Here is a 27,044-nt window from a genome sequence, read left to right as displayed (position 1 = left end):
TGTGACCCTGCATGCATACTCCTTGACACAGCCAGCTAGCCTTCATACATGCCACCTGGGTGTTCTGTAGTACCACAGGCTGAGTACTGGCATTAGATCCCTCACAAGCTTAGCCATTACTTTAACTGCAACAGATTCACCTATTAGCACCTGTTGCCCCTGCCATTTCTATCCCATCCACTCCATCTTGATGCAGTTGATGAGGGTATGCATGGTATTGTGTATGGCAGGTTTGGGGTATGTATTGCTGACAGAGGTCAGCCTGTGTTAGTCTAACCTGACAATCACCAGCATGTGCGTCTGCCATCTCATATGCTGGTAGTGCACACAGAGTCATAGTCCTTTACATGGGGCAGCTGCTGAAGGGCTGAGCACACTCCCTTACCTGCCCAGTCTTACAAATGATAGTGCTAGATACATAACACAAATACCACAGAGGTAATGTAGTGTAGCAATGTCTGCCACTACTATTCAAGTGGGTGACAACTGCAAGGGGTGTTAGAATTGTCAATGGTGGGATCAGAGGCCCTCAACATGGTAGAGCCATCGCGCATACACACACACACACACACACACACACACACACTGCTGCATGGGGACATGTATTGAAACACACATGCACATAGAGTTGACACTTCTCAGAGTAGATGACATACCCATCTATTTATGTACAATACACAGTGCTATGACCACTGCATGCACCACAGTGGCTTTGTGCTAGAAAAGTGTGCAACTGTGCTTGTACGGTGAATGACATCTGCATGGGCTGAAACTACATTGGCAAAGGGGGAGCTCACAGGGTGGAAGAGGCACACAAAATGGTATAGCCATCACATACACAGAAAATACAGCCGCAGAGGATGCACATACAGAAACACAAACACAGTTGCCAGACATATCAGTAACCCTACATATCCACTTGTATGTACTACAGTGCTACGTACATGACATGCCCCACATAGACTATATGCCTGGGACATAACACACAACCTCTTTACAACAAGTAATCTTGCAAATGCCTTCATGGATGGTGGTATAACCCACCAGAAATAGCAACTGGTCTCATCTACTGCTCCTACAAATGTGGGCAAGTGACAGAGTGACAGACTTTGTATCAGCACAATGTGTCAGTCAAGTACGATGTCTGATGCTGGCATGTGTTTCCCTTTGGTAACTGTGACATATGGTAACTGCGACATATTTGGCAATATCATCACATAAATGCTCATTGTTAGGGGACACAGACCAGGTATAAGTTGCAAACATCTGGATATTCCATGAAAATCTGTACAGATGACTGGTATGGGCTGTATAGTGTAACATGGTGCATGTGAGGCAGATGCCATTAACAGGCTCTTAAAAGTGATGTCATGGCTAAGGGGTCAACAGACCTTAAAATGGTATAACCTACACACAACAGCCACAGGGGATATGCTTCACACACACACTACTATAGTTATCAATATTGAGATTAGAACTCCTACCTATCTAATTATTTGTACTATAGTATTATGCAGTTATTGCACACGCCACAGAGCTTAGAGGGCTAAGAAGTGTATAGTGGTACTTCTAAGGTGAATGACATCAGCAGGCCTTGTAAAGTAGGGCAATGGGAAGTGTACTGGGGGATACACGCCTCAAAATGGTATAACCCACACCCTCAGAGGATAATATTCTCACACACACATGGAGGATATGATTCTCTCTTATACACATACAGTTGCCAGTATTAGAACCCCTATCTAGTCATGTGTACTACAGTATTATGCAGTTATCACACACTCCATGGAGCTTATAAGATTTAAGTGTCCCAAAGTACATCTAAGGTGAATTACATGAACAGCCCTTGTAAAGTATGGCAATGGGAAATGTACTAGGTGGGAAGGGCATCAAAATACATTACCCTACAAACATACACACTTACAAACACCTTTACACACACTCGCCGGAACTGAGAGTAGAACCCCTGCCTATCTAGTTATTTGTACTATACTGTTACATTAGTTATTACAAGCACCATGGAGCTTATAGGGCTGAGGGCTGTCCAAATGTACTTCTAGGGGGAATGACACCAGGACTGCTAAAGTAGGGCACTGGGAGGTGTTGTGAGTAAAAAACATCCTCAAAATACTTTATCCTACAAACATATACACTTACAAACACCTTTACACACACATTTCCCAGAATTGAGAGTAGAACTCCTGCCTATCTAGTTATTTGTACTATACTGTTACGTAGTTATTACACGTGCCATGGAGCTTATAGGGCTGTCCAAAGGTACTTCTAAGGGGAGTGACATCAGCAGAATGGCTACAGTAAGGCACTGAGAAGTATACTGGGTGGAAAGCCTAAAACTGTTTCAGCTAGACACACACAAGGCCTGACATTAGTACCCCTACCTATCTAGTTATTTGTACTACAGGGTTACACAGTTATTGCACGTGCTACAGAGCTTATAGGGCTGACAAGTATCCAAAGGTACTTCTAAGGTGAATGACATCAGCAGGACTGCTAAAGTAGGGCACTGGGAAGTGTTGTGGGTGGGAAAGTCCTCAAAATACTTTATCCTACAAACATACACACTTACAAACACTTATATACACACCCTCCCATTTGCTGGAGCTGAGAACAGAACCCCTGCCTATCTAGTTATTTGTACTATACTGTTACGTAGTTATTGCACACGCCACGGAGCTTATAGGGATGAGGGCTGTCCAAATGTACTTCTACATGGAATGACATCAGCAGGACTACTAAAGTAGGGCACTGGGAAGTGGACTACTAAAGTAGGGCACTGGGAAGTGTACTGGCTGGGAATGGGATAAAACTGTTTCACCTACAAATAAACACACACACAACCACATACACACACACACTTGCCAGGACTGAGATTAGAACCCCTACCTATCTAGTTATTTGTACAATAGTGATATGCGGTTATCACATATGCTACAGGGCTGGCAAGTGTCCAAAGGTAATTCTAAGGTGAATGACATCAGCAGATATTGTGAAGTAGGGCAATAGGAAGTGTATTGAGTTGGGAATGACCTCGTAATACTTAAGCCTACAGACACACACAGGCAGGTGATGTGATATTACAACCCCCACCTCAGTACTATTATACAATGGAGCTCACCTTCATTCTGGTACGTGCAACTGGTTACGACCGGTATGCCACTGTCCACAGCAGGACATCACTCTATGCCATTCAGGGTATCTCTGTGTAGGACTTGCTCTCTGTGCATGTCTCTCTCTTTCTCTGTCTGTCTCTCTTCTCCATGTCTATGTGTGTGTGTATGCTTGATATATTGTTATCTGTTGCCCATATATATGTTTGTGTATCACACGCAACAGATGCAGATATATCACATATGGGCCGCCTACAGCTAGTGGAGGGTAATCCTGTTTGATGGGTGTGCATAGACAGTTAAGGTGTACATAGCTGTCTGTATGCAAAGACATATATGCACAATACAGTTATATAGTCCAATGTGAGTTTCGACATGGGCTGTAATTCTCTAAGTGTAGGAGCATGCCCAGTATGACCTTCTATAGTAAGAGTGGGGCTCCATTCCACAGATAGTTGTACTCGGGTCCAGGGTTTTGTGCGAGACAGCCATACCTTTCAAAAGTAAAGAGGAAGTTGCTAGAGTTAGAGTTTGTTTTAGCAGACATTTTCTGACATATCTGACTTCCGACACTGAAATGTATGGTGTCATTACCTAGTGACAGACATCCTCAGATCATCACAGTGCTTTACCAGAGAAATACAAGACATATGATGCACAGACCAATATGAGCCAAACTATAGACATTCTTGCCCAATCCGGACAGTTGAGAAGTGTGTCTACAGCCGACTGACTGATGAAGCTGTGTAAACAGTCCACCAACTTGGTGATATACTGGCTGGGGATCTCCTGCTTGTGTGGTATTCTTCTTACCTGAGAAGGCATATCCTAGTCCATACCTCTCAACTGTACAGTTTTTTTGCAGATTGTCTAGAAGTTTTGTCCAGTCTACATAAACTTGTGTTTTCATGGCAAGTTAGTTACAAATAATTCAAGACTGAAGTTACAAAATAATGACAGACATTAGTGTTTCAGACTTCATAACCTTCAGACAATTCCTGCTAATGCAAAGCCTGTTATTCTACCAGCTTTCTCATTTTGAAAGAGCAATATTTACAACATGTGCCCACCATCGGGACTTTGTCCCGCTTTTATTTATGACCTTGTCCAGAGGTCTTGCTGTCAAAGGTTGAGAGGTATGGGTATGGGTACAGAGTGCATTCTGCTGAGCAGAAATGTCCATTATGTGTGTGGTATATTCCACATAGCACTGTGACTTCCAGGTATGTCAGTGGCAGAGCAGTACAGAGTAATGTGGTGAACCACTGACAGACAGTTGTGTATAGGTTGATAGGTTATGACATTAGTAGGCTATTGGCCCTGAAGCCCTTACAACCCACACAGACAAGAGTGTAGCCCCTGTTAAGACATGTCAGTACCCAGAGCCCCTGTCCAGTGGGGACACAGGTGGAATCACAGGACTGTATTTTCTGTTTCCCATGCATTTATACAGGGAGTACTTACTAGATGTATTGAAGCACTTGGCTTGATGTGAACAGGGAGTGTATTGCACAGATGGGGAGAGTGTGTGGGACACGTATCTGTCACACCAACAAGCCATACTGATAATCACGGACCAGGTTGATGCTGCACCTACAGGTTGATAGAGTCGGCCATGACTTCCAGATGTGCAACAGTCCTATTACAGCAGGGTCTGGATTGCTTTGTATGCCAGACAGGGGTAACCTCTGCAGAGTCAGTACGGAACAGAGTAGAGGGACAGTGCTGTTAGCCTGTGTAGGGCATTTGTGGTCTTCCATTTTCCCGGTGGGGAACATCTGTGGTCTCTCCAGCTGCTGCAAGTGCTTTGTGAGGTACATGCTGAAGGGGGCATTGAGCAAAATAACTGACCTCATAAGGTTAGCATACATGGCTCTTATGACCTCTTTGTCCCTGGATGGGATACCCTTACATTTGAGTTTTCCTATCTACGAAGCTTTCTGTACAATGGGAGCAACATGGTGCTGAGACATCAGGTTGCTATCAACCAGGGTGGCCAACTGCCTCACTACTGATTGTATATGTAGGACATTGCTGTTACTGTGAGACTATGTGGAGACATCGGTCTTCCCGAAGGGGATGATGCATCAACAGGCCTTCAGCTTGAGGCCATTTTTTTGGGATCAGGCATTTCTTTTGGCGGGACTCTCTTGTAGGATGTCCACATCACTTTTGGTATTGATGACTGTTCCCATATTGCAGTCATCTGCCAACTTTGTCAGCCATGGGCCAGTGTTTTTGGCCTGCACCTCAGGGAAGCATATCACATATACCAGAGGCCCCCAGACCGATCTCTGGGGTGTGCCACTCATTACTGGTGTACTGTTTGAGCTGGCTAACCCTATTATGATTATGTGGGTTCTATCAATGAACCAGTTTGATACCCATCCAGTAACATATGGATTTCTGCCTAGCTGACAGAGTTCATGTACAATGGACAAGTGGGGGATGGTGTGCAAGGCTTCGGCCATGTCACGGTGGCCAGACAGCACCATATTTCCCTCATCCATGCCTTTTCTGGCTGCCTCAGGGAAGTCATCCAGAGTTCACTAACATACCTCCCCTGAGAATGGCAGACTTTATAGGGTAATGTATTTGGATTTTGCCAATGTCACTGTTAATGTGATCCACGATAATCTATTGCATGGTCTTGTGATCAGGCCAGTTAGGCTGATGGGTCTTTCATTTCCTGGATCGGTGAACACTCCACCTCTGTGTGAAGGAGTGACAGTGGCAGTCCACCACATGGCTGTGACATAGGCAGTACTCAGGCTTTGGGTGTATAGGGTGCATAATGATGCTGCCAGTTCATGCCTGGGTTCATGTAGTTTGCAGCCTGGGATGTATTCAGGTCCCATGGAGGCTGTCCTCTCAACTTTGAGAGAGCAGTGCTGCCTTGCTCCCTAGTGATGAATTGGTTGTTCAGGCACTGTGGATGTCCTGCTTTCCTGATAGGGGGCCAGTGGGGAGACATTTCCACTGAATCTGTCAGCCAGTGGAGTGGCTATATCTACAGCATTTGTGTATGTGGTGTCCTTGACCACATGTTCTGCACAGATCTGGGAGCTTCCTTTGGGAATGCAGACATATGTGAGGAAGGCCTTATGACTGCCTGTCTTAGATGTGGGCAATCTGGACTCAGAGTTGCCTTTAGTGGATTTCACTGGTGCTCTTACTTGTTTGTTCAGGCTAAGGGGCGAGAACTTCCAATTGTGCACCTGCTCCTTCTCAGTCCTGGACAGTAATGTTATCGTTTTGATATATAGTTACTTTATTGCAGATGTTTGCGGATAGGTTTACTCTCCCTTGTAGATGGTGATATTGTCCTGTCAAGTATTCCTGATTCCATGCATCTCTATCTATATGGTGGCATGCTAGTTTTGTGTACATTCGGAAGTTGGTGTTTGTTCCTCTACTGAAGTAGGTGGATGTTAGCTGTTTATACCATCCTTCTGGTGGTTGTGATCAGTTTGTGGGACAGTTTCCTTTTACCAAGGCTAGAGGTGGGTCAGGAGAGATGATGATATGACATGTGATCATTTTTCTGTCAGATCTTGCCAGGGAGGATAATACCGTAGGGGTGTTGCAGTGGTTGATCATGTTTGTCACTGCCAAGTCCGACATAGGTAACGCATCTTGTGGGAGTATCGAGTGGCTGTCCTAAGGATGTAGCATTGATAAGATGGGGGCATCTCTGTGCATTTATTTTCTGGCATGGTTGGATTTCCAATCAATGTTTGGGTAATACATGTCAGTCAGGATCAGGGTGACAGGTGGAATCTTGATGGATTTGTAGAGGACAAGATATGTGGGGTGGGTGTCCTGAATCAGATATGTGGGTCTGTAGCTATATGCATAGGGGTCTTGCCAACAGCTGACTGCACTTGGAGTGTTTCATGTGTTCGACTGTTTGACCAGCCTGGAGGCGTGTGTCTGTCTAATATATATTTATACTCCATCTCCTTTGGCTTTGCTGCTCACATTTTGGGGTCTGGCTGTGGGATAGGATCAGGTAAGGAAGGGTTTCTCTCCGTGGCTGTGGGCCAGGTTTCTGCAAGTACACAAATGTCACCATCTTCCAGGGTTATGACTGCTTGCAATGAGTGAATTTTCCTATTTAGACTCCTAGTGTTTAGCGGCATGGCCTTTAATTTGCATTTTTTTTTTTTAATGTTTTATGTTGGTAGTATGGACCCCTTGACTTTCCCTACAAGGGCACTATGGGGGAGGCAAGGCCCTTTGCCAGAGGCCTGAAGGCCAAGTGAGACAAATGCAGGCCATCTCTAGCAAGGCAGTGTGGTCTGTTGATCATATGTTCCCAGGCTGCCAGGCAGTGGCTCCCCATGGGATGACACCAGTAAGGGAGCCAATTGTTACTGACAATCATTTTCTGTTTGTATTGAGCCATCATTATGGATGACAGCAGACTGCTGCTCAAGGCTAGGGACATACCTGCATGGGACACATATTCAGCAAGCTGAATCATGTCTGTCTTCCTATAGTCCAGGGAGGTACATCTGACATCATTCACACCGCCATGGACCAGACCAGAGTGATACCTGTACCTGTTGTGAAGTGACTTGAGCACATGTGTGATATGGCAGATTATGGCACCTGACAAACACGTGACCATGATTTTCTCCTTAGATGTGCCTCTCATCTGTGCGTCTCCCAGTGGAGTCTTCTAGGAGTAATATGTTGGGTGTATGGTAAGCCCTTAGGCCTTAGTGTTATGCAAGACCCTGGTGTGTTTTTGCCTCTGAGGTGTCCTTTGTTTGGGTTTTTGTTTTGTAGTGGACCTCCACTTAGATGGGTGTGTGTTGCATGTTTGCAGGTGATGTTTACTGACTCCATACACTGCATGGCACCTATGTTACTGCACAATTTGTTCTGGTGTGCACATTCTCCATTTGTCTGGCCAGTGGTTCCCCTTCCCCTTGTGTGCGTCTCTCTGTCCTTCTGTAGTCAAGTCACAGGCTTTGCCCACAGTGGCTGCTGTTATGTATTTGTAATGCTGGTGTGAGCGGGGTAAATGCCATAACATCACATACAAGGTTATAGACTTCATACCTCTGAGTGTACCTATTTAGCAGGTTGTCCATCATTGCACCACTACATTTGCTGTGGTCCTCAGATGGTGTGTGTTACTATATGTTATTATGAGGCTACATGTTGGCCTAGCTGTCAAACCGTCACAGACTGACATCTGGGCAGGCCCATATATGACAGTCAGACAAAGGCCCACACATGGGGACAGGGCGTTAATACTGTTCTGCCAAACAGACAGTTGGGAGACCAGTTTAGTATTTGCTTGCTTTCTCTTATGGGTATGATGTCTGCTTCTCCACTGTCTGCCATTGATGTTTTGACATGACCCTTTCTTGTTTAGCAAATAGTTGCCAGGCAAATGCAATGTTAGGACAAGCAGAACAGATATACAAGGCATACCTGAGCTCCTTCTGTGACAACCTGTCATTCCAGGGGTATGGATGTTGGCCAGTGACATGTTGTCAGTGCTGACACAGCAAGTTGGCAGCCTTTTATAACCTGGCAGTACATGGACCTTCATGTACCTGCTGTCCTACTAGGCACCATACCTCCCAACTTTTTACAGCCAGACATACGGACAACGCCATAAGTAATTTGGGTACAAACACCTACATATAGGGACCGCTGTTAACTACTGGCCTTATAGGGTGGCCGCAGTGGTGTAGCGATTAGCATTGCCGCCTCACAGCAAGAGGTTCTCTGGTTCGATACAGCAAGAGGTTCTCTGGTTCGATCCTCAGCTGGGAGTCTTCTGTGCAGAGTCTGCATGTCCTCCCTGTGGTCATGTGGGTTTCCTCCGGCTGCTCCGGTTTCCTCCCACATCCCAAAGACATGCTGTAGGTGGATTGGACACTCTAAATTGGTCCTAGGCATGAGTGCATGCATGTGTGTGCCTTCTGTGGAAGGTTGGGTGCTGGGCTGGCAACTTGACACTGTAAAACTCCACTGCCAGTCATGAGCGGACAGGTGATCTGCTGTGGCCGAAAGAAGAATAAGAAGTTAACTATTAGCTTTACAAACCTAGAAAGGTGATATAATAACAGGTTTTGAATTAACATGCATTTCCTAAAGGGTACAAAGTCCAAAACTACAATCTGTCATTATTTTCTGACTTTAATCTTTCGTGATTTGTCAGTGATTTGCCAGAAAACCACAATATCATGATAAACAGACAATAAGTATGATTTAAACCTCTGGACATTCTGCAAAAAGTCTTTACAGTTGAGAGGTATACTAGGCACTGTGTAGGTTACTCTGAGCTTTGTACTGTCCATATGTGTGGCTCCCTGTCCTGTCCAGCTTTCCTACAGTAACGGATATTGACATCTGGACAGTGTGTACAATTCCTACTGTAGCTGTATTTGACACGCAAAATAGTTGGCACTGCAGTTCTTGGAACATGCATCGTTTCAACCACAGTATTGTACCTAGGCCACTAAGACACAACAGCCAGGAGTAAGTGTAGGCCACATAATGACCGTATTAACCACACGGATACGTAGCTCATTGACCCCTGCATATTGTGGACATGCAACATGCTATCAAGTTGATTGAGACAGCCCTAGGAATGTGTGCTCTGCTGCTAATACCCTACAAACATTAATGTTACTGCATTTCTGTGGGAACATGAGTGTGTGTGTGCAGGGCACACCTTTCAACTGTCCACATTTGCAGATTGTGCTGATGTTCCTTTTACATTTTGGTTCCATTTAGCATAGTATTGAGCCTGTCTTGGAGAATACAGCCATATCACTAAAGACCACAGGTTAGATTCTAATGGCAGACATTTTAGTGTCAGACTTCTTACCCTTCAGAGCCTTACTGCAACTGCAAGACCTGCTGTGATATCACTGTGTAAGTCTGTATGGGAATATGTCATCATTGTCCCCATGTGTTTATGTAGTAATTTGTAAATAATATCTTCTTTGCAATTATGTTCTTCTGTAATAGTAGTCTGTCTTAATTGTGGAGCCTTCCCCCCTGATTTGCACTTCATAGTTTGCTATATTTTGTTTTGATATTTGTTTCTGAGGTTTGCATATATGTGGAGCTTTTTTCCCCAGGCCTCCACTGAAAATGGGTATCATTTTGCCCAGTGGACTTTCCCGGTCAACAAATGCCAATAAATAAATAAATAAATTTGTGGGCCTTTGCCAGACATTTCTTTATGGTTTTCTATGTCGGACTTGCTAGGTAAGGCTGAGGGGTGAGTATGGGACCCCCACATTGACATCCATGCATGTGACCTATGACCCCCCCAGTTAGTTAGCCCTCCACATATATTTCCGTGAGATATGTCACCTAGGGGACTACCGCATACTCTGGGGAAGCCAATATTGGGTGGATATTTCTTGTTGTCCCACATAGTTGTCTGCTGCCAACCCATTCCCTTGCATGCATGCAGTGATAGCATAGCTATGTTACCACAATGTATTACTCATTTATTTATTGTTAAGAAGACTTACTTACCTTGTGCCTCTGGCAGTTGTGAGGATGGTGCTTGAGGGCTGGCTCTGTCGGATGCATGCAGTACACAGCCTATACATGGTAAGATACAGGTAGTGTGATGTGTGTGGCAACCATTTTACTGTGTGTGCAAGTCAGAGACATGTGTCAGTCCCTGGGTCCCTACAGTGTCAGTGTGTGTGCTATGCATTCATTTTTTGCCAAGGCCTGGGCATACTGGGAATGCCTCCATCTGTCTACAGGAGCAGGCTCAGGGGGTTCCTCCTCCAAATCCCCCTGTGCCTGTAAGGACCTTAGCAATGGTGGGGGGCTGTGTGGCCCTTCCCTGTGATGTTCCTATCACAGCTGTTTCCACAGGATCATATTGTGTACCATGTCACATACTATGAACATGTGTGCACATGTAGTACTGCAGGGCTCCACCAGATATGTCAAGTCAGCGGAACTGTGACTTGAGGATCCCAAACACATGCTCTACAATGTTCCTGGTTTGCGTGTGTGCATTTCTGATGGGTGTCATCATCCACAGCATAGCCAGCGTCCCCCACCAGATATCAAATGAGTGGTACAGCTGTGAGGCAGTCAGATGTGGGAGTCATGATAACTACCAGGGCTGCCAGCACACACATTCATAATAATGCCCTGGGCATTACACACAACCTGGCACTTGATGGAGTGATAGCCCTTGCGGTTGACAGACTCTAACCTCTTCACCAGGTGGTGCCTTGATGTGGATGTGCATGCAGTCTATGGCACCCAGTACCTCTGGGTTGTCTGCTACACAGTGGAAGAGACGCATATTGCTGGTCCTCTCCTCAGGGGAAATATATATGCTTACCAGCATGTGTTCGCATTAACATCCAGGAACTGGTGGACTACCCTGGATGTAGATGCCTGCGAGACCCCCATGATCTCCCCAGTAGGTGTTTGGAAGGTACCTGTAGCTAGTATCCTTAAGGCTACACATACCTTGGTTTCAACTGGGATGAGTTCCCCTTTGTGGCTCTGGGTCTGTGGTGAGGCCAGCACTGCTCTACGAGTTGCTGAAGTAAGTCCCTGTCCACCTGGTAGCATTCTACTATCTCTAGATCATGTAGCCCCTGGTAGGTTACCCTGGGTCTGAACAGCCTTCTCCTCCTCCTCAGTCTGGGACGGTTGTCAGCATTATACTCCTCACTGCCCTCCTTCTCTAGCACACACTGATGTATCAAAACGACAGCAGCCCCTAACATTTTGTCAGTTAAAATTCACAACTGTGTGCACAAATGGTAGAGGGTTTGTGGGAAAAAACAGACTGAAAGGGGTTTGCATACTTTATACTGTTGTGCTGCAAATGTTGCCTGTATGATTGGCTGACTATGATACATATATGTAATTGAGTCTTTATTCTGCTATTTCCCATTTTTTTTTCTTACGATTTCCGCCCCTTCTAAGCCCAGCGGCACACCGCGCAAACCCACTGCTCAAATGTAAATACTTCTGATACTTCCTTTTTTTATCCTCTGTTTAAGTCCCGCTGTGCATTGCACAAACTGTTTTAGCAAGTGTAAATATCGCTGCACAGAAAAGGCCCTCCCCTGGACATGAACACTCTCCTCATTTCTTGAAAGAGTTAAGCAGCCTCAGACACACCCCCTTGCTTAGCTGAGTGCAAATAGGAGCCGTAGAGCTCCAATGTGCTTACACCAAGCATGACACCCCCATCCTCTTTTCATTTCAGCTGCTTTTCCTGCTTACACCACCGCATTATAGCTCTTACACAGTTAGGTGCATGTGGTGATGGTCTCCCATTACGCTATAAATTTAGCTCATTTGCATACCCCACTGCTTTAGACCCTAGTTACCCCAATACTCAGGAGCCTATGTCCTTAGCTATCGCCGTTACCTGTTATTGTTTTGGTTCTGTATGATACCCACTATAATGGCAAAAGTCATCTTTCACATAAAATAGTCTATTTACAAAATAGTCTATTTACATTTTTTTATTTTCTGAACGATCTCGTTTGCACTCCACTTAAATGGCTGAGATCAGGAAGCCCCCCCCAAAAAACTTTGATTTTTATAATTTTGAAACAGTTTTGTATGCCAATGGCCATATGTTTGGCCATTGGCATGCCTAATACTCATAATACGTGCTTTACTTTGAGCTGTCATGTCCCCATTTTGATTTCTGCAGAAGTGTACACGGTTCGTAACCGAATACATTTCTGCAGTGGAAACGGCTATAACACAGATGCCTGTCTGCATACGGAATCGTTAGTTCACTTCATTTCCTTTCCATGCTTTTCACCAGCAAATGAGGTGATTAGCATTATTCCACCGCATCCGAGAATAGTGCTGGGAGGCTCATGCATGCCCCCAGCCTTGCTTACTGGATTGCTCAGCAGCCATAGTCCGTGCTATAGTAGCTACACTATTCAGACACGGAGAATCACTCAGTGTAAGCTTTACGGAATCCCAGCCATTGTGTCCTGGAGGCAAATGAAGAAGGGGATTTAACTTCCTGTTTAACTGCTCAGATTCACAAAACGTTAAATATGATCCAAGTTCTACTCTGGGCTATAGAAAGGCAACAAAGATCTTTGCCACCTAAATATACCTTCTAGGATGTAACTTGGTATATACCACATACATTACATTATAAGCTTTTTTTTAAATAATTTTGTGAAATAAGATGGGGGTAAGGTTTAAACTTAAAATCCTGTGGCATATTTATCATAGCTTCCAGTTCTACATTTTTATTAATTGATTCCAGTTCTACATTTTTATTAATTGATTTATATATTTATTGATTTATCCTTTGTTGACTGTGTTAGTCCTGCTAGGCTAGTAGCCTCTTTTCAGTGGAGACCCATAGTGGTATGTATTTTGTTAAATGGCTTTTCCTCCAAAATGACTAGTATGCTAGGTTTCCCCCAGCAATAAAATGGTATGCTGTGAGGACTTTTGGGTATGGTGGGGGACTACTTTCTGGAAGGTGATGTATGATTCAGAAATTCTTGTTATACAGTCTTCCTTTCTACTCAACCTTCAAGATCTTGCTAGAAGCTCCATTGTGCCTGACAGAGTGTTTCTTAAACAATTTGGAATTACAGGGCTGACATATGCATATTTTTTGCACTTTAACTGTTCAGTGTTTAACAGTACTGCACCATTTTTATTTGTTTGAATTATTTACTTTTCTGTCTCTGCATTTATATATTTGCTGACCTCTGGTTGAATTTTGTTTCCTGATCTTTGCTGAAAATTTTATTTCTGTTCTAAGGCATTTGGCACAGCACTTTAGCTTGGACTAACTGGTTCCACATATGGGGTCCTTTACAGCTCTCTGGGGAAGCAGGGAGTTTGTGGTGAACTCATTCCAGGGTGGAAACACTGGTCAAATCGGTCTGTGTTATTTGATTGCCTCAAGGTGTGGCTTTGGAAGGGCCCTTTATCTTGCTGGTATAAAAAAATATTACATTTGTGTGAATTTTCTGCTTACCTTGCTAGAAGCTCCATTGTGCCTGACTGAGTGTTTCTTAAACAATCTGGAATTACAGAGTTTATATAAGTATATTTTTGCACTTTAACTGTTCAGTTATTTATTTGCTTAACAGTACTGCACTGCTTTTATTTATTTGCTTGACTGAATTATTTACTTTTCTGTGTCTGCATTTATATATTTGCTGATCTCTGCCTGAATGTTTTTCTCCCGCTCTCCTGCTCAACTGCTGTTGTGTTCTTAAAGTCAGTGGCTTTTGCAGCTGCCTGCCCCTACTGTAAATTTGATCTGGGACACTCCTCCTAGTCCCATTTCATTAGCTCATTCTACATAATACAGGATCATTTGGAAAGGCCAAACCCCTTAGTTCCTTAACTTAAAATTATCTTCTGTTTCTCCTCTCTCCCTTTCCACTTTACTAACAGAAAACCCACTTTATTCAACTGCTTTTACTGTATTTGTGTTTCCTCCTCCTACTCCATTACTTCATCTTTCTTTTTCTGGTACTTGCTGCTTGTTCTCTACACTGTTCAATTGCATCTTCTGTTGCATTTATTACTGCTCGTTTATAGCCTGTTTAAATTGTAAGGGGTATTCTAAGCCTCTTAGTTTTGGTTTAAGCACTTGGGCTTTAGCTCTACCACCTAGCTCTCCCTGGCCTTTTTCACTCAGATTCTGACAAATATGCATGGACAATTTCCTACAGTTTCTCCTGCCAGTCTGGTTGATACGGACATCCTGAGACAGGGTAGCAACTACCTCATGTACACAGACAAACATCTACTTCTACCACCTAGGAACACAATTTATGAGAGATGCAGTTACATTAGGAACCTAGAGTCTATGCTCTCTCCCTCACAGGCCTGTATATCACAAGCCAGTATATCTGGCAGTGAGAAGGTTGTCAACACAATCACTACATCTCAAACACCACCCACACCTACACAAAACACACCCACATATGTGGAGGTCCTCAACAAAAACATACCCAAACAAAGGAGACCTCCGAGGCAAAAACACATACAATCTCCACAGCACTCCACACCATATACCATGCATAGTCCACACACCTGTGTCTCACAGTCACTATCAACCCAACATATTAGTCATAGGACTCCATTGTGAGACACACAGATATGCCCCTCACCAGGCTGGATAAGGAGAAAGTCACTTATTTGTCTGTCAGGGACCAGAATCAGCCATATCACATACGCACTCAAGTCTCTCAACAACAGGTACTGGTATGACTCTTGTCATGGTCCATGTTGGCATGAATGACTTGAGACATATGTCCCTGGACTATATGAAGAGAGAGACATGATTGAACTCACTGAATGTGTGTCCCAGGCAGGTATGTCCCTAGCCTTAAGCAGCATTCTGCCATCCCCCCCAGAATGATGCCTCAATACAAACAGAAAATGATTGACTAACAACTGGCTTAGTTTCTGGTGTCATTCCAGGGGCTCCAGTACTAACAGCCTGGGAAGATATGATCAATAGACCACAATGCTTTGCCAGAGATGGCCTGCATCTGTCCTACTTGGGCTTCAGGCAAAGGCTCTTGCTTCCCTCATAGTGCCTTTTTTAGGAAAAGTGATGAGGTTAAAACTACCAACATAAAAATTTCAAAAAAACTCAAATTAATCAGGAGTCTAAACATGAAATTGCACTCATTGCAAACATTCTTAACCCTGGAAAACACTGACATCTGCACAATCACAGAAACCTGGTTCAAAGCTGCAGAGAGAACCCCAGCCTTACCTGGTTACTCATCCCATCATATATTCAGAGCCCAAACTGTGGGCAATACCCCCACAAGAGGTGATAATATCTTGGACTTGGTATTAACCAACATGAGTAACCACTGTAGCATCTCTGCAGTATCATCCTCCCTGGAAAGATCTGACCATACAGTGGTCACTTTCAAAGTCACCATCTCCCCTGACCCCCCCCCCCCCAGCTAGAGTCAAACAAAAAAACTTCTACAAAGCTGATTATAGCCTCCTGAGGGATGGTATAAACACAGCTTCACAACCCCCTCCCCCTCTCTAGGAACGGGCACCAGTATCCAAACTACACCAAAGCACTAGATGAGCATTTATATTGATGCATGGAATCAGGAATACACAACATGACTAAATCATCCATTTGCAAGGAAGAGCAAACCTGTTTTGTGGACATCTGATAAATAAACTTTATAACAAATGGAAAAAAAATTGCTGTCCAGGACCAAGGAGGAGGATGTGCCCAATTGGAAGCAATCTCTCCTTAGCCTGAACAAGCAAATAACAGCGCTACTGAAATCTTCCAAAGCAAACTTGGAGTCCAAATTAGCCACATCTACTAGAGACAATCATAAAGCCTTTTTCATATACGTCCGTAATCTCAAAAGAAGCACCCAGATCTGTTCGGAACTGGTGGTCAAGGACACCACATATACAAATGAGTAGATACAGCAAACTTGCAGGCTAACAGATTCAGTGAAAACTTCACCCCTCTGTCCCCCCATCAGTAAATCAGGACATCCCCAGTACCTACCCCTTCCCCTTATATTTAGGGAACAGGTCATCACTGCTCTCTCAATGGCAGAAAATACAGCCTCCATGGGACCAGATAACATCCCAGGCTGCATCCTACATGAACTCAGGCAGGAACTTGCAGCACCATTTGGCACCCTATTCAACCAAAGCCTAAGTACCGGCTTCATCCATTTCCATAATTGCAGAGGTTTTGAATAGGTTCACTGTTGTAGTATTGACTCTTGGAATTCCTGCCTGCAGAAGCCCAGTAGCTGGTTTGATTTCTAGTGCACTTCTCCCTTCCCTACAAGCTTGGTGGACTCCTTCCCACACCAATATCCTGCCATTGGTGATTTAAAAGGGCATCTTCTTGAAATCTACAGGTGCAGGTATCAGAGCAAGATACATGCAAGACGGGAGATCACAACCAGATTAACCCCAAAAACTGTCTCCGTAGTTTGCTGGTGAACCCTGAAAAGGAGGTTACCTGCCCATGTGGAGGAGAAAGAAAGGTGCAAAGGGACAGGCTGATAACCAAACTCAAGGTACCAATGAGAGAGCGGGGAAAGAAAGAGGGTACTGACACTATATCAGTGAATCTACTCAAAAATCTGCAATTACGGTAAGCTCCTACATAGCCGGCTTTAGGCACCAGCAAACCCTGCGGTCGCTGGGGGACCCTTGGTCCTGGGGGGCCCCCAACCACAGCAAGTTAGCTTATCTTGATATTTTGTAACATGTCTGTTAAACCAACAAAAGCTATACAGGAGTCTTGCATGCTTAAGAAATGGGGGGGGGGTTAATAACTTACAGTAGCTCCTTCAAAAATCAAAGATCTTTAGTTATAGGAACAAGCTTCACAATTCCATTAAATGTTTTACCATTGACATAATGCCCTGGGTCTATATTGTAAGTTCGAAGTTTGAAAACTTTGACATCATATGAGCAAAGTTTTCAAACACTGAATGTTTCAACGGAGATCGCCGTAGGGAATATTTCCCTACACTTTAATGTAGTGCGAACTGGAGTTGGTATATTTAAGTAGCGGGGGTGCAGGGGGCTTGCCCCCCTGCATAGAGCATTCAGGTAGTTTTTTTATTTTGTTTTGTTTATATTTTATGTTCGATGTTTGAAAACTTTGCTCATATGGAGTTGATCATATGAGATTTGACGTTTTCAGACTTCGAACATATAATACAGACCCTAATGCCCCTGGCTTATTTAAACCCTGCTGGTGAACATCCTCTCCACTAAAACTAACAACATAGCTAGCTGCAGGTACCTACAATACCTGGGGCTGCAGGGGGGCCCTTAATCATCCCTGACTGTGTGGGGCCCCACAAAAGCTGCTGTTGGTTGGGGAAAAATGAGGAGAAAATTTTATTTTTGCTTGTACTGTTTAATCTGAACCGGGCTGTGATATGACCCTGTTAGGATAAAGCTGATAATAAACATGAATAAGGTTAGAACTAGACAGAATCAGCAGCCCAGAGTGAGTGATCTCAGTGCGCACCATGCAGGTTTAGAAGAACTAATGCTTCTGCTCTTCAGGAATGTTTTCTCTTTTAGGGAGTTTAATAAATGCTGCCAAAACACCAGATACTGTAACAATCAATGCCTTTGCTGAAGAATTCTGCTCAGTGCCAAAAATAATACCAGAATAAAGGTTCAAAATGAGGATCACATTTTAAATATTGCTCTAATTTGCTTAAAAAGTTACTAGAATAGTACATTTTGTGTCAACCTGCATTTTTTGGACAATAAGAATTATAAAATATGATATCTGGATTTACTGACTGTAATCTTAAATGATTTGCTTGCAAATAAAACTTTTTATTTATTTTTTTCTGAAGGACCGAGCAAAATTATGAGGCAAAATCAAGGAATATCTGTGAAATCAGGGACAGTGACAGGTATTCATTTACTCCTCAATGAGATAAAGTGACTTACTCCTGCTGTTTGATTGCTAAACAGCAGTCACTGAACTGGTCTGGTAGTACCAATGTTACACAATGTATTGTTATTTGCTGAAATAAGTACAAAACTACTATTGCTGTGACTTATGCAGGAGTGTGTGTGTATAAAAAAATATCACTGATTTGTATCAGTGCACACATCCAATAATGCCGGGACACACACATTTTTCTGCTGGGTATCAGTAAAAATGCAGCCAACAAGTAATTATATTGTAAAAGTAAGGCATAAAACATATCACAGAACATTAAGACACTTAAGATCTTCTAGGAATCCAGTGGCACCCCCACTCCCCAGACTGTATAAATGGATACAGAGGGGGTCTCATTCATCCTTGACTGTGTGGGGCCCCAAAAAAACTGTTTCTGGTTGGGCAAAAATGAGAGGATAAAAATTATTTAATTTTCTGATTATGCTCTAAAACTGATAAATGGCCTCTACTATCAACTGCACCCACTTTCCTCACAATCGCACATCAGGCATGTATACAGGTGGCTGCCCCCAAAGGCAGCCACTTTCCTCACAATCGCACATCAGGCATGTATACAGGTGGCTGCCTTTGGGGGTTAGGGTTGAGGAGTGAGGAGGCATGCTATGTATTTGTATTGCAGCAATCACTCAAAATACATCACTGTGGCCATTTGAACCTTTCCTTTCATCCCAATCTAACATCAGAGGAATGCATAGGCAGTGACCGTCTTTTTGGAGGGATTAGGGAAGCAGGCAGCATTCCAAGACATGATTTGTGTATCCTCACAACAAACTAGCTAGTTAGTTTATTGTGAGCTAATATTTTGTCAGCTTTGAACATTAAGCCTTGGGCATAACTTACGTCTTCATTGAAAGAAAAAAAAAAAAAAAAAACACTGCAATTCTTTTTCTTCCTCATGAATTTTGTTTAGATTACTGTTGGATTACAAAGTTGGGAAATGCTTTAAAATGCATTCTAGAGCATCTCTAACCCGTATAGCTTCCGGGCAGTGGTTTAATTGAGTTATTTCCTAAATGGTTGTTACTGTGCTGTCTTGGTCAGGAAAGATATGTTGAAAGGATGCAACGGAAAGTAAAGCTGAACAGCAACACTGAATTTCTTTCTTTAATCATAATTTTTGTTCAAGCCATCACTGGATGAAAAAGTTGTGCAAAAAGAAAAAAAAAAAAAAAAAAAAGACCTAAAAGCATTTCAGAGCATATATAAAGTCCTGGTTTCTTGCAAAAGCTGAAGAGAAAAGTAAAATGAGAAATGGATGAAAAAAGTAACTTGCATGGTGTGGGGAACCCAAGATGGGGGTTAAATAAAGGGGAACACTGGAGGATGTATGTGTGTTTTTTGGAGGGGCTGAAATACTAGGCAATGCCCTAGGGCACTATTCTAAGTCCAAAAGTGTACAGAGTTGTTGTAATGTATCCTTGTTACACCTAAACGACAATAACTGTCAATATCCCTTTGTGAGACAGGCCAACATACTGCATTGCATAAGATTGTTGTAATGTAAGAGCATTATAGCTCCAGGCCAGTCTGTGTGTACTACTCCTAAAAGTTTGCAGCATGAGCTAAGGAAGTCTGGCAGCGACAGGGTAATACTTAGGAAGTGCTCGGGGGGCCCCAACTTGACATTGGCTGGGGGGCCCCCACAATGCTAACACCGGCCCCGAGCTCCTAACATAACATTGCTATGTTCTTCACCAGTGCTGCAATACTGACTCTTGGGAAGGCTCCCAGAGCTTACAGAGACGGGATCCAATCTCAGAGCCAAGTTCAAGCTTATCGGTTCTAGAGCTGTGACTCCTGCCTTACCCATAATAGCCTAGGTTGAACTGCAGATACATAGGTCTCATTTGCTGCACAAACTCTTCAGACGTGCAGAGAGATCTCTACAGGTTCATATTAGGCTATCTGCCCTAGGGCATTTATAAGCCTAGCCAGAATGTGTTTGGCTTTCGCCACCCATTTTAAATTTATTTTGCTATGCCCTTTTTCGAGGTTAGTATACTGTGCCTCTGTCTAACAGTGACACAGAAGTGATACCCGGGGTAAACCTATGACCTCCCATCCACTCATCAAGATTCCTCTTGAAGAGAGTCAATGAGGGACTCTGCCTAACCTGGACTGGGATTTTATTCCAGAGTGAAGGGAGCCTCTGGGTTATGAATCTGTCCCTCCAGCATGTCCTATTTATTTCAGTGCTGAGGTTCAAGTCTCTCGAGCGCGTAGCTCGATGGCATTTGGATTTTCTGTGGTGCAGTATGTCCATTAATTCCGGGTTGGACATGGCTTTATACGTCAGGCACAGATCGCCTCTGAACAGGCGGTATGCCACTGAGTAGAGCTGGAGTTTCCTTAACCGGGCAGCATATGGCATCTGTTTGAGCACTTTGATCCTCTTGGTGAAGTACTTTTGGGGTCTTTCCAGTTGCTGCAGGTGTCTGGTAAGGTACATCCCAAAAGGGGCATTGTACTCAATTATGGGCCTGATGAGGGATGAGTAAAGAGGCACGATGACCTCCCCTGATCTAGATGTGAATCCCTTCATGATTAGGTGGGCTATATAAAATGTATTTCTAACCACTTTGGCTACATGGTTGTCAAATGAGAGATTGCTATCAACTTGGGTCCCCAGGTCCCTAATTACTTCTTCTGTACTTAATGGATTACCACCTATGTGGTAATTTGTGGACACTGTTTTTGCCAAAGGGGATGACTATACACTTTTTGGCATTTAGCTTGAGGCCATGGCTCTGGCACCAGTTGTCTGTTTCTATGAGGCCCTTTTGAAGGATGCTTGTGTCGGCTGGAGAGTCGATTATGGCCCAGTTTGCAGTCATCTGCAACTTGGTCAGCCACAGTCCTTCCGTGTTGGCCTGTACCTCCGAGAAATATATACCGAACAAGAGAGGTCCCAGGACTGAGCCTTGTGGGGCACCACTTGTAACTGGTTTGGAGTCTGACATGGCTCCAGCAATTCTAACCATGTGGGTTCTGTCCTTGAGCTAGTTTGCAATCCATCTAGTGACATAGGGGTTTATATTCAAGCTGGTGAGCTTATCTATAATGCCCGAGTGGGGTATTGTATCGAAGGCTTTTGCGAGGTCCAGGTAGGCTGTGTGGACCACCTTCCCCTCGTCAATGGCCTTGGTGACTGTTTCAAAGAAATCAACCAGGTTTAAGAGGCAGGATCTGCCCTTAAAGCCGAACTGGATAGGATCTAGTGTCTGTAGGTCCCCAATATCTTATTTATGAGGTCCATGATGATCCTTTCCATAGCTTTGCAGACCAAGCTAGTCAGGCTTATGGGGCGATAGTTTCCAGGATCCGTTGAGGCACCCCCTTTATGGAGAGGGACCACTGTTGCTGTACGCCACTCTTTGGGCACATATCCTGTAGTAAGGCTGAGATTGAACAGTAGTTTTATGTTTGGGTTTAGCTCTTCTTGGAGTTCATGTAGGACGCAGCCCGGGCACTGTCTGGTCCCATTGATGCTGTGTTTTTGCTTTGGAGAGGGCTGCTCTTACCTGAGCATCTGAGATGTCAGGGGCAGCACTCTGCTGGGATAGATATTTGCCCTTTTGGTGGGGAGAAGTTTGCACTGAACCTGTCAGCTAGGATGTTGGCAATGTTTGTGGGTTCGTGTATTTTTGTCATTTTGGACTAATTATGAGCATATCTGGGAATTACCACCCAGGTTCCTAACATAACTAAAGAAAGCCTTGTGATTATCCTTAGTGTCCTGTGCAATTTTTCTCTCAAGCTGGCCTTAGACAATTTTATGAGTGCCCGTAGTTTTTGCTAATACTGATCAGTGATGCCTTCCCTTTTTGGGATTTTGCTCTATCATTTAGTAGCTTCCTCCTTCTATTGTATAGTTTGTTTATTGCTGGGGTCCACCAGACAGGACGTCTGCCTTTGGAGGATTGGGTCTTGGTTTTATTTGGGATCTCATGATCCATGCATTCCTGAAGGTGTTCATAGAATACGTTTATAAAGGATTCTGCGGTCTGGGCCGTATTTTCCACAGGCCCGGGGGCTTTGAAGGATTCCACCTCGGTTTTGAGGAGTGTGAAATTTGCTTTAGAGAAGTTTTTTACTGTGGTTTTCTGGTCAGGGGGTGGGGTCGGGATGTGAATATCCAGTGAGATTAGTTTATGGTCTGATCTTACCAGTGAGGGATACACTTCTTGTCTGGAGCATAGAGTCCCCATGTTGGTGATGATCAGGTCCAGTATGTTTTCCCCTCTTATGGGAGTGGTAACAAGTTGTTCCATAGCATTTGAGTTTATAAATACTAGGAACCTTTGGGCTAGGGTGTTGGAGCTAGAGTAATGCTCCCAGTCTATGTTTGGGTAGTTGAAGTCGCCCAATATAATGGCGTTTGAGAGACCTTCATATTTTCCAGTGTTCTCAGGAAGGCCGAGTGGGGTTCCTGGGTTTGGGAGGGTGGTCTGTAGCAGGCTATAAACTGGAAGGCAGTTTTACCCACTGTTAGTTGCACATGGATAGTCTCTGATGCTTCGTGCTTTGCCACCAACCTAGAGGTGTGGGTACCTTTTATGAATATCGATACTCCCCCTCCTTTTGTGGTTCGGTCCAAGTTTTGGGGCCAAAAAGCATGGTATGAGGTATAACCTGGTAGTGCTGGGGTGCTCTTGGGAGCCCTGAACCAGGTTTCTGTTACTGCACAGATATTGATGTTCTCCATGCTAAGGAGAGTTTCGAAAAGGCATCTTTAGGTTTAGACTTCATGCTGAGTAGCATTACTCTTAGTTTCTTATCCCTTGTGATACCTATGGAGGTGGGTTTGTCTTTTGAGCCTTGCCTAAAAAGGCACTATGGGGTAGCAAGAGCCTTTGCCAATATCTGAAAGCCCAGGGTGACAGGTGCAAGCCGTCCCTAGCGAAGCATCGTGGCTTGTCGAGCATATCATCCCAAGCTGACAGGCATTGGATCCCCTTTGAATGACACCAGTACTTAAGCCAATTGGTGAAATTGCTCATCTTGTCTTCATATTGTGTCATCATTCTTGGTGAGGGTAAGATGCTACTCAAGGTCAGGGTCATACTGGCCTGGGCTACATGCTCAGAGAGCTCCTCTAGGTCTCTTTCCATGTAGTCCAGGGAGGTACGTCTCAGGTCATTCACACCAGCATGGACAATGACTGAGTCATATTTGTACTTGCCTTGGAGTGACCTGAGTGCTTGTGTTATGTGGCGGATCCTAGCGCCCGACAGGCTGCTCACCGTGACCCTCTCCTTGTTCAGCCTGGTGAGCGGGATGTCAGTGTGCCTGACGATAGAGTCACTCATTACAAGTGTATCAGGTGTGTTGTTTAGTCTTAAGGACTGTGACTGTTTGGCACACTGGCTTTGTGAGATATGTGTTGCACGTGTTTTGTTTTGGGGTAGCGGTTGCTTGGGTGTCTAATTTGGAGGTCTCTGCTGCTTAGGCAGGTCTTTATTTAGAGCCTCCGAGAATGTTTTTGTGTGATTATGTGTTTGGTTTGCTGTCGTGGTAGGTCTATGTGAGACTGGAATTGTAGTGAGTGTGGTTTCCTTCTCCTCCTGACTGGTTATGCCAGTACTGAGTTGAGAGAGCTTAGCCTCCAGTTTGGCTATATGGTTGCATCTCTCACATGTGTTGGAATTTGTTGGGAGAAGGAGAGGGTTGTCTGTGTACATGAGGCAGTTGTAACATTGCCTCAAGATTCCCAGATTCACCAGCTGGACCAGAGAGAAGACTGACAACTGACCTTTGGACATGCTAGAATAATATTGGGAATTCCTTTATAATTGAAAACAAGGGCCAGTGGGGAGTGAGGATGTAGTGCTTTTAATTTTTAGTGCTGACTTATATAACTGCTTTAGTGAGCAAGTGCCAGGTAAATTAAAGTGCAATGTGTTACAGGTAACTTAAATGCAAAAACGACAAACAGTAACTTTCTTTCAAGTGAAACAAGGAAATAAGTACAGTAAGCAATGCAGATATCACTAGTGATCCACAGAAGCACTGAGAAGCCGTGTATTAGGTGGAATTAGAGTTCCAGGGAAATAACAAGCAAACAAACAATAAGCATATAAACAAAGTTAGATTCAGCAGGCCTGGATCTAGTCTATGCTACAGCAAACAAGGTGCATCAATTTCAGTAAGATACAGTTCAAATATTCAGGCACTATAAACCTTTAACCAGAAATTCCCAGTTCAGAAGGGCAGAGTCCAGCCTCTTCTCCCACAAGAGTGCAGACCACAAACCTTCTTAATGTAAAATAACTGGCCTGAAGCCCAAGTGCTTAAACCAGAACTAATAAGAATAACAGACACTGGGCTCTCAATCAGCAGTTCCCAACTTAGAAGGATGAAAGCTACCTGTCCTGCCACCACAGTGCATGCCACAAACCTTCCTAATGTAAAACAACTGGTCTGAAGCCCAAGTGCTTAATCCAAAAGACTTAGAATGATAGCTACACTTTAATCAAGTTACTACCAAGCAGTAATAAATACAATTGAATACTTTAGAGAATGCCTGGATTAGTGCTCAAGTTACACAAACAAAGCTAGATCCAGCAGGCCCGAATCCAGTCTATGCCACAGCAAACAAGGCACACCAACTTCGGTAAGAAGCAGTTCAGATATGCATGCACTATAAGTCTTTAACCAGAAATTCCCAGCTCAGAAGGGCAGAGTCCAGCCTCTCCTCCCACAAGAGTGCAGACCACGAACCCTCTTAATGTTAAATAACTGGCCTGAAAGCCCAAGTGCTTAAACCAGAATCAATACACTTCTAGAATAACAGACACTGAGCCCTCAATCAGCAGTTCCCAACCTAGAAGGATGTAAGCCACCTGTTCTGCCACTACAGTGCAGACCACAAACCCTCTCAGTGCAAAACAACTGGTCCGAATCCCAAGTGTTTAAACCAAAAGGCTTAGAATGAGTTACACCAAGCAGTAATAAATACAATGGAGTACTTTTAAGATGATGCAAAAGTAAAATAAAGTAGGTAGAAACCCAAGTACAGTAAAAGCAGATGACATTTTTTTTTTTTTTTCTGAACAAGTGCTGAGATTAAAGAAACAGATTTGAGTGCTGAAACTAGAAAACTGGCTAGTTATAAGAAAAAAAAAACTAAGCTAGAAGGCTTCCCTCCAACACAGAAGGGCTTGGGGGCTCAGAAGCCTACAAATAGTCTATACCACTTAACAGGAAAGGCAGGAAACAAGCTTAATTTTTTTTTTCGTTTCCCAGATGCTCTCTTTGTACACAGTAGGAGTGCCTGACATCAGAATATGATCTCACTGCACTCAGCTGAGTGAGCAAATGAGATGGGCCCAGAAGGAGTATCCAAACACAAATTTACAAGAGGGGCGGGCAGTTTCAAGGCCACGAAGATTAACACCAAAACAAAAACAGGGAGGGTGGCTGGGACTAACTGAAGAGCAGAGTCAAAACTTCCAGTTCAGTTAATATTCCTGCAACACAGTTAAAATCAATTTAAATACTGTATTTTTTAAAAAAAAAGTGCAGATAAAGGCACTTAAATTCTCTTATACGTCCAGTTGAATACAGCTAGTTCTTAGCCGGCCAAAGCTGAGGTTTTTAAGCAGAAAATATTTCACACTGTACCACTTAAATAGGCAAGGACAGGAAATCAAAGAATGTGGCTACCCCCACACCTGTAATTACTAGCAAATAACAAAATTCAGCAAATACTGACTAACTTCCAGTTCAGTTAATATTCTTGCAACACAGGTTCACAAAGATTTCCAAGAGTTACACTTCTCTCCTACTATAAGACTCTCAACTTTCTACAAGTAATTGTTTAAAAACCACACAAATATATATATATATAATTATATAAATAAATAGTTATTTTTTTCCTAATTATTCTGCAGACTTGTCTAAGTAGCATTAAAGTACAGTTTTGTACCTACCATAAATGTAGATGTTCGAGGATCTCCATTGCTGCAGTCCTGACTAATGGGTACTCCGCTGCCCACCATCGGCCCGAATACCAAAGGGCTAGATCTGGCGTCGGTCATGGCGCCAGAGACTGACGTGGTGTCAGTACAAATGCGCATGACCGACGCCATAACTTCAGTCTTTCTTGCCTCAGACGTCAGAATGCAAAAAACACCACCCAAAAACCCCAATCTAAAAAGAAAAAGGGGAAGGAGGGAGGGTTGACTGCAGCAATGGAGATCCTCGAACATCTACATTTATGGTAGGTACAAACTGTACTATGTTCGCCGCCTCCCATTGCTGCAGTCCTGACTAATGGGTAGAATCCCAGAGCAACGGAAAAAAGGGAGGTTGGTCAGCTAAATAGCCTGAGGAGCTGCAGACATGCCCTGTAAGACTGCAGTGGCAAACCCAGCCCTAGACCTAGAATAAAGAGGCAAATGATAATGCTTTGTAAAGGTATGTACAGAACT

The sequence above is a fragment of the Protopterus annectens genome, chromosome 3.part0, assembly GCF_019279795.1.
Source record: "Protopterus annectens isolate FY-2018-M chromosome 3.part0, PAN1.0, whole genome shotgun sequence".
Lineage (NCBI taxonomy): Eukaryota > Metazoa > Chordata > Ceratodontiformes > Protopteridae > Protopterus > Protopterus annectens.
Note: the sequence above shows the minus strand (reverse complement) of the source record.